Here is a 16,386-nt window from a genome sequence, read left to right as displayed (position 1 = left end):
AGACACATAGGCTGTTAGATTCCATCAACCCTTTGGCTGACCACAAGGGTGTGGCTCTTTAATGATCAGAGGCTGTTCTCTCCCCGTCTGAAGTTCAAAGTGATTGTGTTGCCAGCTGGCCTGGAGCGAATTCTACATTACTAATAGGCTCCTGGCACGATGCAAAGGGCTCCTGTGCCAGTACTTGCAGTACCCACTGAAGCCTGGGCTAATCTCTGTCCCTAAATATAGCGGCGACTGTCACCATCCAACTTGAGGGTGGTGTGCACTCACCACCTGTATACTCACAGGATTCAAATGTCACCTCACACCTTTGTGTTGCTGCGCCAGCAAGAGGCTGGTATGTAGGAAGAGTGGCATAAAACGGGCATGGAAGTTGAGTAAGTGGGAGTTGGGTTACAGGCAGGGTGCCCTGACCTCGGAGGTCATTCTGAGTGTACTATAACCTTGAAACCGACCCCGCAGACAGAGTTCAAATGCTGGAGCCAATGCCCTGTGTTTAGATGCCTGCTCTTCATTCTGTCGAATCTTGGCCAGGTTCCAGTGCTTCTATTATCTTTTGCCTAGCCGCGGTGGGGTGGCAGTCACAACGCAGAGGTGTGGGGGTGGCTGCCTGGGCCTCTGGGCCTGTGCGGCTGGGGAGCATTGCTGCAGAATCCTTGCTACTCTCCCCCCCGCAGCAGTGAAGTCTCACCTTGGAAGCTTAAAGGCATGAAGTGGAAGTCAGAGGAAGGCCTGTTTTCAGCTAAACATTCCCAATCATTCCCAAGGCTGTGAGCAGCCTTCTTCCAAAATTCTGAGATGCTAATGTGCCTCATTAGCTGCTAGCAAGCCTGCCGTTACCTTACCCATAGGAGGCGTGGGCACTTGGCAGACTTTGGGTGTGGGATGCCCATCGCTTGAGTTACTTCTAGGGCAATTATTTCCCTGGTTTCTCTTCCTCCTTTCTCCTATGAAGTACAGGTATAGGCCGGTGGCACGTTTGAGTGCTCTAAGTTCCTAACATGTTTTGCCTGGAGCAGGCAACGAGCGTGACCTGGTGAGGAGGGAAGGGTGGGAAGAGGGGTGAATGGGTTCAGCCTCCTGGGCCTGCAGATGGGGTGCTTGGCCTTGAAGTTGTCGAGGAAGGACAATATTCAAAACTTTTACTGTGAATATTGAGAGAAAGACCTCAGTTAAAAAAAATTTCCTTTAGCACTTATACTTAGTATATACAATGAGGAGAAATTCTCTAAGGAAATGGTTTCCAACAATTTTTTTTTTTTAAATCAAAGAAACATTTTTTCCAAGTGAAATCTCATGCTACACCCCAGTATATAAAACTGGAACAACAACAGGAAATCCTCCCTGTTGATATCTAGAGGCGGCACCAACTTTCTCCCCCTAGCAAGCTTACTAGCAGTCACGCAGATTTCCAAAGTCCTCAGTGCTAAGGCTCCTCCTGGTTTGATTTCAAAGACAACTGCCTCATGCCCAGAGCTCCCAATTTGATTTCTCAGACTGGCAAGGACCTCTGCGGGTAACGGAGTGTCATCAGTGGGCCTTTGATGCAGGATCTCTGGGGCCTGGGCATTTTATCCTGCATGATTCAGGCAGTGAGAGATGGGTGCGTGGAGATTTGAGGTTCCCCTCCTCATTTGACTTGGTGTTGGCCAGTGCTTGGCAAAGATTTGTAATTTGTTGAATCATCTGTCATTGGACAAATATGCATTGCACTCCTTCTTTATGCTGCCAACCTCCCTGATCTACCTCAAGGATTTTATATTCCAAAGTGGGAAGAGGAAAGAAATAAGGAATAGCAAGCAAACAAAAAGGACTATTTCTGTTATTGGCAAATGCTCTGAAGAAAACAAAGCAGGTTAATGGGATGGGAGTAAGGGCTGGAGGGTAGTTCTGTAGACTGGATACTTGAGGAAGGCCTCAAAAAGGAATGACACTTAGGCCGAGACCTGAATGGTGAGAAATTATTCAGCCAGGAGAAAACCTGGGGGAAGAGTATGTGCAGCACGTGCACAGCCCTTGAGGAGTGACATGCTTGGCTTTTCTGAAGAGCAGAAAGCTGGCTAATGTAACAGAGACCTTAGTGACTGGGGGGAACAAGATTTGGGGGCCTGTTCAGATAAACCGAGGTGGGGTGTTTGGGTTTGAAGATTAATGGGACTGCAGTGTAGGGTTTTCAGGCTTTCTCCCCCTCAAGCCTCACTCCTTTCTTCAAGTGTTTGGATTGCCATTTATATCCAGAAGATGAACAAATTTATCCTTATCTGTTAATAATGTCTCCTAATTAACAACTAAAACCTACAAGTACCCCAAATTGGAAGAAGAGTGGGGTCTCAAAGGAACCAGAAATGCTAGCATTCATGTAATAAATACTAATTTCTTTTAACAGAGGAGGGTTAACTGTAATCATTATGTACACATTACAACTCCTGCTCCTTACCGTCTAAAAGAAGGCATGGAATTGCTGAGGAGGGACTCACCACCATTGGCCAAAGCATGCAGAGGGTGGTAGGGAAAGGTGCAGGGGCTTCTTTATTTATCTTATAATTGGAAGTTTGTACTTTTGCAGAATTTATACTTACAGCTGTGTGACCTTAGGCAAGTACTTAACCTCTCTGTTCTTAATTTTTCTCATCTGTAAAAAGGGAATAATAATAGTATTTCCCTTATAACATTGTTTTGAGGATAACATATCTGTAAAATGCTTAGAATACATGGTAAACATATGTGTTTGTATGACTATGCACAAAGCAGACTCAGTCCCTGCCCAGCATTTGGCTTCCTGCTCCTTACTGTGTAAAAGAAGGCATGGAATTGCTGAGGAGGGACTCACCACCATTGGCCAAAGCATGCAGAGGGTGGTAGGGAAAGGTGCAGGGGCTTCTTTATTATACCAGGGGCCATCAGGCATCCAACCCAGGGCCCGTCCCCTAGAAAGCCCCTAGACTCTGCAGAGAATGTTCCAATATGAAGAAAATTCCCTCAGCGGGACCATGAGATGGGGGGGGGGGGGGCGGGGAGCATAGGCACCTATTGGGTCCTCAATCCCTGCAGCCATCTAGCTGATAACATTATCACTGAGCCCTAGGTCCGAATCCTGAGCCTTACCTTTTCTCAACTCCAGTCCATGCTCCTGGCTTCTGCTTGAACTGATATCTTAAACAAATGGTATGCATTTCTTTTCCTGACTTGGGTATATCCACCAGGCATGTCCTCAGAGGACTGAATGAAGCATGAACATTTAGTGAGCCATATTACCTTCCCAAATGAGGACAAGAGTTACTTGTAGGTTCCTACCAAATTACAATTTTAAAAAATTGCTCCAGTTCTTGATTCATAGTATTAGAGCAGGAAGGGTCAGCGAGCTCACCCAGAGCAAAGCATCTTTCTAAACTACAACAGTTCTTTTTTTTTTAGAAGTTTATTTATTTATTTTTTAAAAAGATTTTATTTATTTGCGCGCACGCGAGAGAGTGCATGCAGGGGTGGGTCGGGGGAGCAGGGGAAGAGGGACAAGCAGACTCCATGCTGAGTTTGGAACCCCACTCGGGGCTCCATCCCGTGATGCCAAGATCACGACCTGAGCCGAAACCAAGAGCTGGAGGCTTAACTGACTGAGCCACCCAGGTGCCCCTAAATGACAAGGGTTCTAAAGGTACTTCTCTTTCAAAAGCATTCTGTGCTCGGTATAGCTTTCCAGATGATCTAGACACCGTGGTGCCAGGCCTTCATGGCGTGACTCCTTTATGCTGCAGTGGCCTCATCTCTTCTCACTCCTCCCCATGTTTCCTACCATACCACGCTGCTCCACATTCTCCTGGCATGCCTGGGGCTGTCTTCCTGCCTTTCTTGCTAACCCTTAGCCAGATTTATCTTCCTGGGATACCTACTCAACTCTTAGGACTCCCTTGGGCATCACTTCCTCTAGGAAGCCTTTCCTCCTCCCTCAACATTGGATCAGATACCTCCTCTGTGACTCCCTGGGCTGCCGCACCTCCACGCTGGAGCACAGGGGCTGTCTCCTTGTGCACCTCTTTCACACACCTGGCCTCCTAGAGGGCAGGTTTCACCATTTCATTTCTGTAGCTTCCCAGGGCTTCATAAATGTCTGTTTGTTTTTGAGAGAGAGAAAAAGAGAAAGAGAGAGAGGGAGAGAGCATGAGTGCAAGTGAGGAGGGACAGAGGGAGAAGGAGAGAGAGATTCTTAAGCAGGCTCCATGCTCAGTGCAGAGCCTGATGCAGGGTTTGATCTCATGACCCCGAGATAATGACCTGAGCTGAAACCAAGAGTCAGATGCTCAACTGACTGAGCCACCAGGCACCCCATTAATAAATGGTTTTAAATGAATAAATGAATGAAATATAATTATTTCCTATAGTCCTATTGAAAATCTCTGTAGCTACATTCATATTTATCACTTCCTGTGTATCAATTTTGGGGTCAGGGAAAAAAATATAGTCCTTATGTCTATAAAAGGCCTTGGAATACTGAGAAGCTATCTTGTAGGACTTATTTTTTTCTGTGATATATTTTCCTTATATCAGATAATTACTGATTTTCCTTTCTCTGATGCACACTGGAAGTATCTTACGACTACAATTTTTTAGAATGTCTACTAGGGTATATTTCCCTAGTTTTTGGACTGGAATTTGAATCAATAGTAGTATCAAAAACCCTTGTAATTAGGTAGATATAACATTTATAATTAATCTCAACCACATGTAACAGATATCATCAACACAACACTGGCTTAAACAGAGAGATTTATTTCTCCCTCATCTAAAAGAAGTCTGGAAGTTGGTTGGAATCTACATTATAGCAGTGAGAACTTAGGTATAAATTAATAAAATGTAAGCCTTCCAGATACCTGTAAATTAAAAGTAATATTATCAAAGGGTTTTTGTAAAGATCTAATGTGACAAACCCTGGCCTGGCACAAAGTAAATATTCAATAGATATTAGAAAAAAATCACATCTATTATATTATTACTGCTAGTTGTTTCCTCTATCAGTTCCTTTTTTAGGTTTGCTACTTTCTAGTAGAACTGATAAACTTCCAGAGATTTGTAGAATTTTCCAGACATAGCTGGAAGGCATGCCTGTGCCCCTATTTACTGTAAACATTTGTTTTAAGCATTCTTTTTTTTTTTTTTAAGATTTTATTTATTTATTTGACAGAGAGAGACAGTGCGAGAGAGAACACAAGCAGGGTAAGTGGGAGAGAGAGAAGCAGGCTCCCTGCCAAGCAGGGAGCCCGATGCGGGGCTTGATCCCAGGACTCTAGGATCATGACCTGAGCTGAAGGCAGATGCTTAATGACTGAGCCACCCAGGTGCCCCTGTTTTAAGCATTCTGAGATGAACCCTGACACAGCAATATTATATCCTCCTGTCCTCAAGGAGTCCTGTAGAGGCCATGCTTCTTGGGGAGAAATAAGAGTTACGGGAGTCGGAATGGGGCCCTACCACCTTGGGGCCGTGCTCTCACAGCTTACATAAATAGCTACCATTGGTATCCAGGGTGGTGGGTTACATGATTCTGGAAAAAGCAATCCCTTATTCCCTTTGATTGGAATTTGGTAATTAAAATAAGATGGCCCAGTGTACAATAATTCATCTGGATAATGTTTTTAGACAAAGTATTCAAAGGCAGATTCACTTACTTTGTCTTATTCTGGGCTCTCCAGAAAGAAGGGCCTGAGATAAAGGACGTACATGATATTTCTTTACTAAGGATCGTGAGCCCAGGGAGCAGGATGGAGAGACAAAGAAAGTGAGGCAGGAAGGGAGGAAGATGGAATGTTACAGGGTATAGCAGGGTAGGTTACTGAGTTGGTTGCTGCTAATTGTTTGATCCCAAGGGACCATTATGACTGTCCTCCAAGAACCAAATAAATTCCGTATCCAAATAGTCCACTGGAGAGAACAGGAAGAATACATTCACTGACTCCTGCCTCCCCCACACTTCCGTGTTGCACATACATGGTGGGGTTTCATGGCACACAGATCTCTGGGTCAAAGGGAAGCCCCAAGGCAAGAAGAAGGAAGTATGGAGTGCAGGGGAGGCATGTCTTTTGTGCGTGTGTGAAATTACTCAGAGGCCACTGTTGTGTTGGTCTGTGCAGTGGCTGGAACAAGAGACCAGTGAGGCTGACAGAACGTGGAAGGGCACTAGGAAGTATCTGACAATCATTCATTCAACAAAAAGTTACCACAGACCTGCTAGATTCCAGGTAAAGAGATAATCGAGATGGTAGTTTGACAGTGACCAAGACAACACAACCTTTACCCTCAGGAAACTCATGTGGGTTGTTGAGAGCTTAAAAGGAGTTAAGTACTTAACATAAGGTCTATTAAAGAACTGCTCAACTGTTGTCAGCTGCTGTTAGTTTTATTTTGTGGCACTGCTGAAAATGGGTATACATCTGGGCTAGTTCCCAGAGATCTCTGTTGGTGACGTGCTCACAAGCCAAGACACCAAATGATTCTGCCTTTTTAAAAAAGATTTTATTTATTTACTTCAGAGAGAGAGAGAGAGAGAACACAGAGGGAGAGTGAGAGGGAGAAGCAACTCCCTCCTGAGCAGAGAGCCCGATGCAGGACTAGATCTCAGGACCCTGGGATCATGACCTGAGCCGAAGGCAGATGCTTAACCAACTGAGCCACCCAGGCGCCCTGCCTTTTTTTTTTTTTTTTTAAAGATCTATTTATTTGAGAGAGAGCGCAGAGAGACAGTGAGAGAGAGAATCTCAAGCAGATTGCCCACTGAGCCAGAAGCCCCACTTGGGGCTTGATTTCAAGACCCTGAGATCATGACCTGAGCCAAAATCGAGAGTTGGATGCTTAACCGACTGTGCTACCCAGGTGCCCCTGATTCCATCATTTTTTAAGGGAATAAAGTACATGTATTATTTATTATGCTGAATAATTCTGACTGCTAATGAGCAATCTGTAGAGAGCATGGTGAGGCCATGGAAATACCTTGCTCCTCAATAAGATTTTTCTTTTTATCTTTAACGTTTATTTAGGATTTGTACCCAAACCAATCTATATCATAATGGTTACAAACTTTCCAACTCCACTACTCCTTGTAGTGCATTACGTTTACAACTTCATCTGATGGGGGGTGGGGGCCCAGAAATCCTCTACTCAAAATAATAAAACAATCTGGAAACTGCTATGAAAACACAAGACCAGTGAAAAACATCCCATCTTTTCCAAGACTTCCAGGACTATAAATTTAGGAGGTACACAAAAAACTAAAAATGAGTCACGCAAAAGAAAATCATGCTTTTTGGCTTTAATCCTACTTTGAGTTCAGAACATTAACCATATTTGCATGTGATGAATATGGTCTAAATACAACAGCTGAAGAGTTATATACACATTTTAAATTCAACAGATTATGTATTTGATGGGGAAGCAGTCTTAAATCTTTTTAAGCAGCAGAAATATACAAAAAAACTTACAAGTGGAAATAATACTGGCCAAGTGGCCTGTGCTTTTAGCCAGGAGCTAAACCATAGATGTCTCAGGTTACTAAGAAAAAACACAAAACAACATTTTCCAAATTAAGAATTATGTGTTTTGGGGAGGGCAAGAGAGAGAATAACAGCTTATTCTTTGGCTTACAATACTCAACAGTTCGGAGTCATTACACTTACAACCAGAAGGGAGCAACTCCTAAGGTAGTTTGTGTTCTGAAGAGGAAAAGGAGCATGGAAACAAACTTTGGCTACTTCTTTACTCAAATCCTTCACAATGCTCAGCTGAAGACGTTCTCACTTACATGCTATTATGGTAATTTCTATTCAGGAGAGTAGACATTTGGTAGTTACAAAGTTTTCATTTAATAAACGACATAATTAACATTTTGTTAATAAATGGTGTTTATACTGGAATTAATGATAACTTGTGAAATGTTTTTCCATTTTTAAACATAAGCGTCTCCATGGGGTGCCTGGGTGGCTCAGTTGGTTAAGCATCAGACTCTTGATCCCAGCTCAGGTCTTGATCTCAGGGTTGTGCGTTCAAGCCCCGTGTTGGGCTCCATGCTGGGCATAGAGCCTACTTAAAAAATAAAACAAACAAAGAAAAAAACCTGTAAGAGTCTCTATATCCTAACCCACATATCCCACACCAAAGCAGGCACCTTTGGGGGTCTGTGGGCAATCAATCCACCAGTCTACAACCCACCGGTCCACCAGCCCTGTAAGCAGGAAACATGGAGTATGTGGAGGTGACTGAAGTTTGCCTGTCAGTGTGGCTGACTGTAGTAACCTTTCTACCCTCACTTACAAGCACAAATGTGCTCTTTCCCCTAGTATTCTAATCTCATTGGAGGCTTTTTATTAATACATTGTTCCTCCGAACACATGGGCATACCATATTGGGAAATTGCAGGAAGGGAGCAAGAAGCATGTACTCATTTTCCCTTGTTTTTCTGGAATCCAGGCTGTTCTAACATAAAACTGTAGGTGAATCCAACCATCCATGTCCACAGGGAGACCTCGCCCATGGACCACACACCACCGGACACTGTAAGTGTCTTGTGGTGATTCCACTGCCTCCATCTTTCTGGCCCTGGCTGCAATTCTGGTCCAGGAGGCCAATACAGCCTCTGGGCCAAAGTTGTTACCACAATGGTATGAACTTCCTCAAGAAGAGTGGTAACTCTTCAGGTCAGACACCCCCTCCTCAGGGTCAGGAGCTACCTCCAGAGGATCAGTTCCCTCAGATCACATCTTTATCTTGGACTTTTCCAGAGATGTTTTCCCCTTGTCCACTTTTGATTTTCTTTACGACCTTGTCTGCATGTTGGCCTTCTTGGCTGTGACAGGAATATTCTTCTCATTTGGGTATTCAGAGTCACTTATGTGCTTCTAGTTTCTGTCTCTGGTGCTCAGCTTTAACTGATAGCACCAGGCCCACACAGTGTCTCGGTGAAGCAGGTTGAATGGTGGTAGTTTACAGGGTAGTGGAGACATGGGTGTCTTCTTCTGGTTTTAGGCAGTTGTTGTGTTGTGTGTCCTCCTGTGGACAGGAAACTTTGTACTCCTCCACTGATCTTTCTTGTTCGGTCCCCTTCACTGAAGTTCTTGATAAAGCTGATGTGCTTGACTCACTCGAGCCTGCTGTTCCTCTCATTTCCACCAACACGCATTTGAATTTGAGAGTTATATATTCTTCCCCTGATTCTCTGTGGCGTTCCACTCTTTACCTTTTGTGTTCTGCATAGTCTGAAAAGAGTTGATGCAAAGAAAATTCTTCTGACTTCTGGCTCAAGATTGCTCTTTTAGAAGTTTCCTCCCACTTCCTGCCACCCAAAGGCACTCTCGATTCCATCATTCTAAAATGATGTATATTCACTATTAGAAATGCAATAAGTCAGATGTCTCACCCTAGATAAAATAATTTTCAAATCCTTAGAGTGCTAAAATGAGGACAAAAAGAACAGCTGGACAGGTGCAACAGCCCTCAAAAGGGAGTTGAACTGTAGGGAACTGGCTTTAAGTGATGTGGCCTCATTCCCCTAGAATACCTTACAGAGTGATAGGAACACAGCTGGCCATCACATTTTCCCTGAATGATTGAACCTGGCTGGGATAAGGATGTAAATTCGAGTTTGAATTCAGAGCTTCTGCTGACTTTGTAGAACTGGAGTTGTGCCCTATTCTCCCTCCCTCTGTGTAGCCTAGACTTCACCCAAGGGGATCCACCCTGCAAAGAACATGGTTTATGGAGCCATCCAGACAAGAGTTCAAATTCTGGTTCCCATTTTCTAGCAATGTGATCTTAGACAAGTCACTTAACTTCTTTTAATTTCCTGATTTATATATGGGGGTTGTTGTGAGCTTTATTAAAGGAGGTAAATACTTAACATAAGGCCTGTTAAAATAAGTGCTCAATAATTAGTAGCTATTATTATTAGTTTTGTTTTGTGCTAAAAATGCACACTACATCTGTTAATGTTTCTTTCCAAGGGATCTCCACCCTGTTTATAAGCCAGGGATGAATGGATTGGTTATAATGAGTTAAGTTCAGCTTACACAATTGGAAAAACATTGGCGTAACCATGGTACAAATTAATTTCTCTCTCATTTTAAAGTCAGATCATAGGCTCTGCTCCACAAAATCCCCAGGATCTGGGTTCCTAGTCTATTGTGTCATCTCCATTTTCAAGATCACCATGGTACAAGATGATGGCTGTTTTCATTCCAGCCAATAGGAAGGAAATTGAAATGATAAAAGGGTGATGCCAACTGATTCTTTCCCCACCGCCATCCCATTTATTAAAGAAACGGTAAGAAAAGATACAAGCAGGAAAAACATAAACCATCCTTTCACATCAGGCTGAACGAAGCACAGTGATAGCTCCCCATTATCCCCCCACCCCCCACCCCAATTCCCATCCACATCAGTTTAAATTTTGAGGTTCTTTGATTGGGAGTACTCGTGGAGAGGGAGTTAGACGAGCTGTGGAGCCTTGATTCTGGCCTCCTCAAAGTCCCAGGAGAAGGAAGCTGCAGGCCCAGTCAATCAAGCAGAAATTGTATTTGGTGGGTCTTGAAGTGGTTGCCCACCTCCCTGTTCTGTGTTCAAGCCCCCAGGGAAAGGTACGGCAGTAGAGAATGACCAGGTCCAAGCTGCCCAGGTCAGAGCTGCTGAAGCACAGTCTGTTCACCAATGCAACATTTCTAGAGAGCAGTGAGCTGATTCTCCAGTGGTGAGCAGGGGACTACATATGAACTGGGACCTGCAGGCCAATGTATCCTTGAGGAAAAGTCCACATGAACAATTCAAGAAACACTAGGGGCAGAAAGCTGTGGGATAAAAGCACAGCACGCTTCTGGAGGGCTGGAGATCCTTTCTCTCAAGGTCAGGATCATTCCCACCTGCCGTTATCCATCTCCCACATATAGCATTTCACCTTCAGTCGAGAAAGCAGAGGAAAAAGATGGCTCATCTGAACTTGAGCCCCAGCTATGTACTTCAGACTGTAGCTCCGCATCTACCCTTACTTATAACACAACTCCTGCCCAGAACCATGGTGCCTGAAAACCAAAGTGTCCTGGAGAAAAAACGGTGTTTAAGGGGGTAACATTCCATTTGGGTACATTGCAGCCATTGGACCCCTTGGTCTGGGGAAAGCAGCTGGGTTTGTGCCAGGGAGGCTCCCCCTCTAGGAAACGGGACCAAAGTTCTTGCTTACAGGGCCATTCATCCTTGGAAAGGAAGCTGGGTTTAGACCCAGGGTCCCAGATGGCCTTGCAAAAGGAGCTGGGTTGATACCCACAGGGCCTGCTGGAGAAGAGCCCAGGGGCCCAGGAGCTGACCTGGGGAAAGTAACCTGACCAGGGCCTAATGGGCCAGTAGACCTTGGGAAGGCAGCGGGACTTGGACCCTACAAGCCACTGGCCCTTGGGAAGTTAGTTGGGTTGGGGCCTGGTGGCCCAGAGGTTCTTGGGAAAATTGCTGGACTTGAGCCCTGGATGCCAGCAGACCTCTGGAAGGTAGATGGATTTGAAGCCAATGTGCCAGAGGACTGAGAGAAGGCAGCTGGATTCAGGCCCCCTGAACCTGTCCCCCTTGGAAAGGGATTAGCATTTACCCCCATGGGCCCAGCTGACCTTGAAAAATGAGCTGAATTAGGACTTATGGGGCCAGGAGCCCTGGACATGGATGGATTTGGCCCTCAAAGGCCAATTCCCCGAGAGCCAGGACCCGAGTTTGGGCCTATGGGGCCAGGTACTCTTGCCATAGAGGATGGCTTGTGCCCATGTTTCCAGAAGCCTGTGAGAAAGTAGCTGAATTTGCTCCTAAAAGACCTTCTGCTCTTAGAATGGGGGCAAGATCTAGGCCTTGAGGTCCAGCCATTCTTAAGACCAGATCCTGTGCCCAGGAGGCCACCCACTCTGGTGTCCACATTAGGACCTGGGCCCAGGCCACCGGCCCTTGGGTTGGGTCCAAGGACTGGGCCCAGGCCACCTGCTCTTGGGCTGGGCCCAAGGCCTGGGCCTGGAAACATACCTGACCTCGGGGTAGGGTTTGTACCAACGAAGCCTGACCTCAGATTGGGACTTGGTCCTGGTCCCAGGCCAATGGGCCTAGGATTAGGAGGACCATTCCCAGAAGTCAACAGGACACTTGCTCTCAGGTTGGGCCCAAACTCAGGGCCCATAGGGCCGCCACTTCTGGGGTCAGGACCCATTCCCAGGAGACCACCTGACCTTGGGTTGGACATAGGACTCAGCCCTGGAAGACCCCCTAACCTTGGGTTAGACAGAGGCCCTGGACCTGGAAGAACCCCTGCCCTAGGGTTTAGAGATGGATGTGGGCCTGGGCCCAAAAGGCCACCGGGCCTTGGGAAAGAAACTGCACCTGCGCCAGTGGGGTTCATTCCTCTTGGAAAAGAAGCCATGCCTGGGTCACGAGCACCAGCAGGGAAAGGTGCTGGATTTGAAGCGAATGAGCCTGATGAAGTTGGAAAAGGTGATGGGTTCCTTGGAAATGGGGCCAGATTTCCACCAAGAGAACCAGTTGCCATGAGGAAGGGATCAGAATTCATGCCCAGTGGGTGGCCTGTGTTCAAAACAGGACCCCCCTGTGGTCCCAGGGAACCGTTGAGCCGTCCTCGAGGTGGCAACTGAGCACGAGTCTAAGGAGTTGGTTGCTCTCTAGGGAAAATCCGGGGTTCTTTCATACTTTCTTGGGAACGTTGGTGATAATGGGCTTGGGGCGAGTTTTGAAAAGGATCTTGTTTTTGATGAGTGCTATCACCATGTACCGGGTGCCAGTCTTGCAGCCAAGCTCATCACAGTCCTGCTCCCCAGGAGTGTGTTTGACAAGAATGGCAAAAGGTTCTCCAGATGGATGATTTTTCCATACAGGATATGATGCCCCACGATCAGCACAGGGATTCCCTCAGTGGTGTGATGTAGGTCTCCCAGGAGGTTTCCAGCTAATCCAGTGCTGTAGCGAGCCTCGATCTCCCCCTGTAGCTCCATCAGCACCCATTCTGCCAGGCCTCCAGCCTCAGCACTGGAAATAACAATTTGCACCATGAGCTTTCCCTGTCTTTAAAAAGCAACTGAAAGTAAGCTGCAATGGTGGCCGCCGATTGCGATGCTGTGCAGCCAATGGGCGACAACCGAACCTGATGCCAACTGATTCTTAAAGTGAGTTCCCGGAAGAATCTACGTTAATTTATGTTTACATTTCATTGACCAAAAAGTAGTTTCATGGCTTCAAATAGCTGCAAGGGAAAATGTAGCATTTACTCTGGGTAGCCACGTGTCCGGCTAAAATTGCCATTACTATGGAAGGGGAGAAGCCAAATGATAATTTGAAGCCAATTATCATTCTGTGGCACAGAGAGCCACTCTCAGGAGCAGCCAGAGTGGGAAGAATCTTCGGACTCTGATGGCTTTTGATGGCACAGGGGAAAATAATTAATGAAGTGGTTGGTGCTGATAAATTGGATTTGCCTTTGATCTTATCAAGAAAATATGATCTGGAAGTGCTCTGTCCAATGAGTTAGCCACTAGCCATATGTGACTCTCGAGCATCTGAAATGTGGTTCATCCAGCTGGAGATGTGCTATAATATATACACTGGATTTTGAAGACTTAGTATAGGAATGTAAAAAAACCTCAATTTTTTTTACAGTGCCTACATGTTGAAATAATATTTTGCATGTACTGGATTAAATAAAATATTATTGAAATTAATTTCACCAACTTAGTTTTACTTCTTAAATTTAACAGTACGTATGTGGCTTGCATTATTTTTCCACTGTCCCAAATCTAAAAGAGCCTGTCTCCTCAGGCAGGAGATTCTATATGATACAGAGAGGGATCACATGATTAAATAAATGACTAAACGAATGATAAATTTTCTAACATGGGACTCAGAGAGCAAGATTCTGGTACCATACCTGGAACTGTTGTCCAAAGGAGGTGGTTCTGTGTTCTTTGACCTTGACAGGCTTGTCCCCACAAGGGACAGATGATAATGTCACCAGTCCCTAAGAGCAGCCAAGTGACCTTCACCTCATGCTCTGGCTCTACTTCAGTGACCCACTCTACAATTCCATTTTCAGGTTACCTCTAGCTTTTCTATGAATATTTCCACACAGTGAGAAACTATTAAGCCAAGTGATCTGCTTAGATGAAATGACATTTCTGAACTTCAACTTAAAAGACTGGAATGCTAATAATTGGAAAATGTATTTGCCGTCAGAGTCTTTGCATTTTTTCCCATCTTCCTGTCAAAGATCCTTAATTATCTAGGACATTGGTGCTTCAAGTATGGCCTGTGGACCAGCAGCATCAGTATGACCTGGGAACTTGTTAGAAATGTAAATTCTCTGGCCTCACCCCGGACCTAATGAATCAGAAACTGGGGGTACGGCCCAGCACTTGGTGTTTTAACAAGCCTTCCAAATGATTACTGCTGTTAGCTCAAGTTTGATACCCATTAAAGTGATAGTTTTCTTAAAAAATAGATCATCTCCCTAAGATGTACCTAGTAGTTTTTTTTTTTTTTAAGGCTTATCCTGTTTAATGTAATATGTCATTAAAGGGAAATTATGCAGGAATTATTACCTTTTGGTTATAAATAAATGTGATGTCACATTTCTTGCTGGCTTCTGAGTACAATTTGGTAAGAAAAAGAGAGCTTTAAGAAATATCTGAAAAATATAAGGTATTGGAGGCTATTTTTGGGTATGAGTTTCCTTAGCCTACCTCTTCTTCTTCTTCTTTTTTTAAAAAAGATTTTATTTATTTGACAGAGAGAGTGCACGAGTACAAGCAGAGGGAATGGCAGGCAGAGGGAGAGGGTGAAGCAGGCTCCCTGCTGAGCAAGGAGCCCAATGGGGGGCTCAATACCAGGACCCTGGGTGCATGACCTGAGCTGAAGGCAGATGCTTAACCGACTGAGCCACCCAGGCACCCCTCTAAGTGACATTCTTTATTTTCTCAGACAGCTGTTCTCACTTCCCCACTTTTAATCTTGTGAACAGTTTTATCCTGTAAAGTCTTTCCCCACTCCTAGTCCCTTAATAAGTCTGTGCTTGACTCTGCAGATACCCGAACCCAGTTCTTCCAAGGTACAGAGTCTACAATTCCACTCTCGAAATATGATGCATGGGCGCCTGGGTGGCTCAGTTGGTTAAGCGACTGCCTTCGGCTCAGGTCATGATCCCGGAGTCCCGGGATCGAGTCCCACATCGGGCTCCTTGCTCGGCAGGGAGTCTGCTTCTCCCTCTAACCCTACCCCCTCTTGCGCTCTCTCTCTCACTCTCTCTCTCTCAAATAAATAAATAAAATCTTAAAAAAAAAAAAAGAAATATGATGCATGATTACAGTTGCAGCTAGCAGCAGTAGGAAGAATGTAGGGCACCATCCATCACTAAACTTGGGAACCTGCAAAAGTGCCAGGCACACAGACGGTGGGCCAACCTCTTTGCTTGCTGACCAGTACCCCCTCAACTCCATCCAGGGGACTGGCATTTGCCCCAGAAACTCTTGAGTACTCTCGCCTTTCTTGAACTGCTGATGGAGTCATACCTCAGACTCCGGCACTCCTGTCAGCAGATCATACCTTTTGGGGTAGGGATTAGGTGGGGTAGGGGTGGGAATATTACTGGATCTGAAAACTGATGCCTGGCCCTTACCAGCTCTTGCACAGGCAGGCATCAACAATGTGTACGGAGTTTTATAGTTTCCAAGACACTTTCAGATTTCATCATTTATGAAGCAACTTCACCTCTCTCAGAGGGGAGCAAGGAGTTACCATCATCAGTTTTACAGATGAGATAACAGTTCTGGAAGGTTGCCATCTTTTCCCGGGTACCTCAAACAAGAAAAGGCAAAGCTGAGTTTATAGCAAGGCTTTATGTAAACTTGACCTTTGATTTACCATCTCTTCCTTGCTGAATGGTTAAAATCTCACACTAAAAACCCCCAAGGGGCATCTTAATGGCTTTGTTCGGTGAAGATTTGATACAATGAATGCATTTATGGAAAACACGTTTGTATTCAGATTACAAGTGGCCACCACATCCATTACTTTATCTAGTTTCTATAACAACCTTACCTAGATGCTTTTGTTATTCTTGGTTTACAGCTGACAAAAAACAGGCTGGAGTAGGATGGGTAGCTTGCTCTACTCAAAACAGAACCTCTGCCCACCACGTTCAGCTAACTCCTCTCTGCTATAAATTCTAAACTGCAAAGAAAGGAGATGAATGTAGTAAGGCAGGTATCTCAAACTATTTGTTTTATTTTTTACCTTTTTAAAAAGATTTTTAGTTATTTGAGAGAGAAAGAGAGCACAAGCAGGGGCAGGGGTCAGAGGAAGAGGGAGAAGCAGACTCCCTGC

The 16,386-nt window shown here is 45.0% G+C and overlaps 1 pseudogene; it reads right to left on the bottom strand.

Moving 5' to 3' along the window:
* Window positions 1-11,885: 11,885 nt before the first annotated feature.
* LOC129045850 (chromosome transmission fidelity protein 8 homolog) lies at window positions 11,886-13,090 on the bottom strand (annotated as a pseudogene).
* Window positions 13,091-16,386: the final 3,296 nt, after the last annotated feature.

The sequence above is a fragment of the Mirounga angustirostris genome, unplaced genomic scaffold, assembly GCF_029215605.1.
Source record: "Mirounga angustirostris isolate CCGP_5_RB_7025 unplaced genomic scaffold, mMirAng1.0.hap1 SCAF_6, whole genome shotgun sequence".
Classification (NCBI taxonomy): Eukaryota; Metazoa; Chordata; class Mammalia; order Carnivora; family Phocidae; genus Mirounga; species Mirounga angustirostris.
Note: the sequence above shows the minus strand (reverse complement) of the source record. Positions and strands in the feature narration are given on the sequence as shown.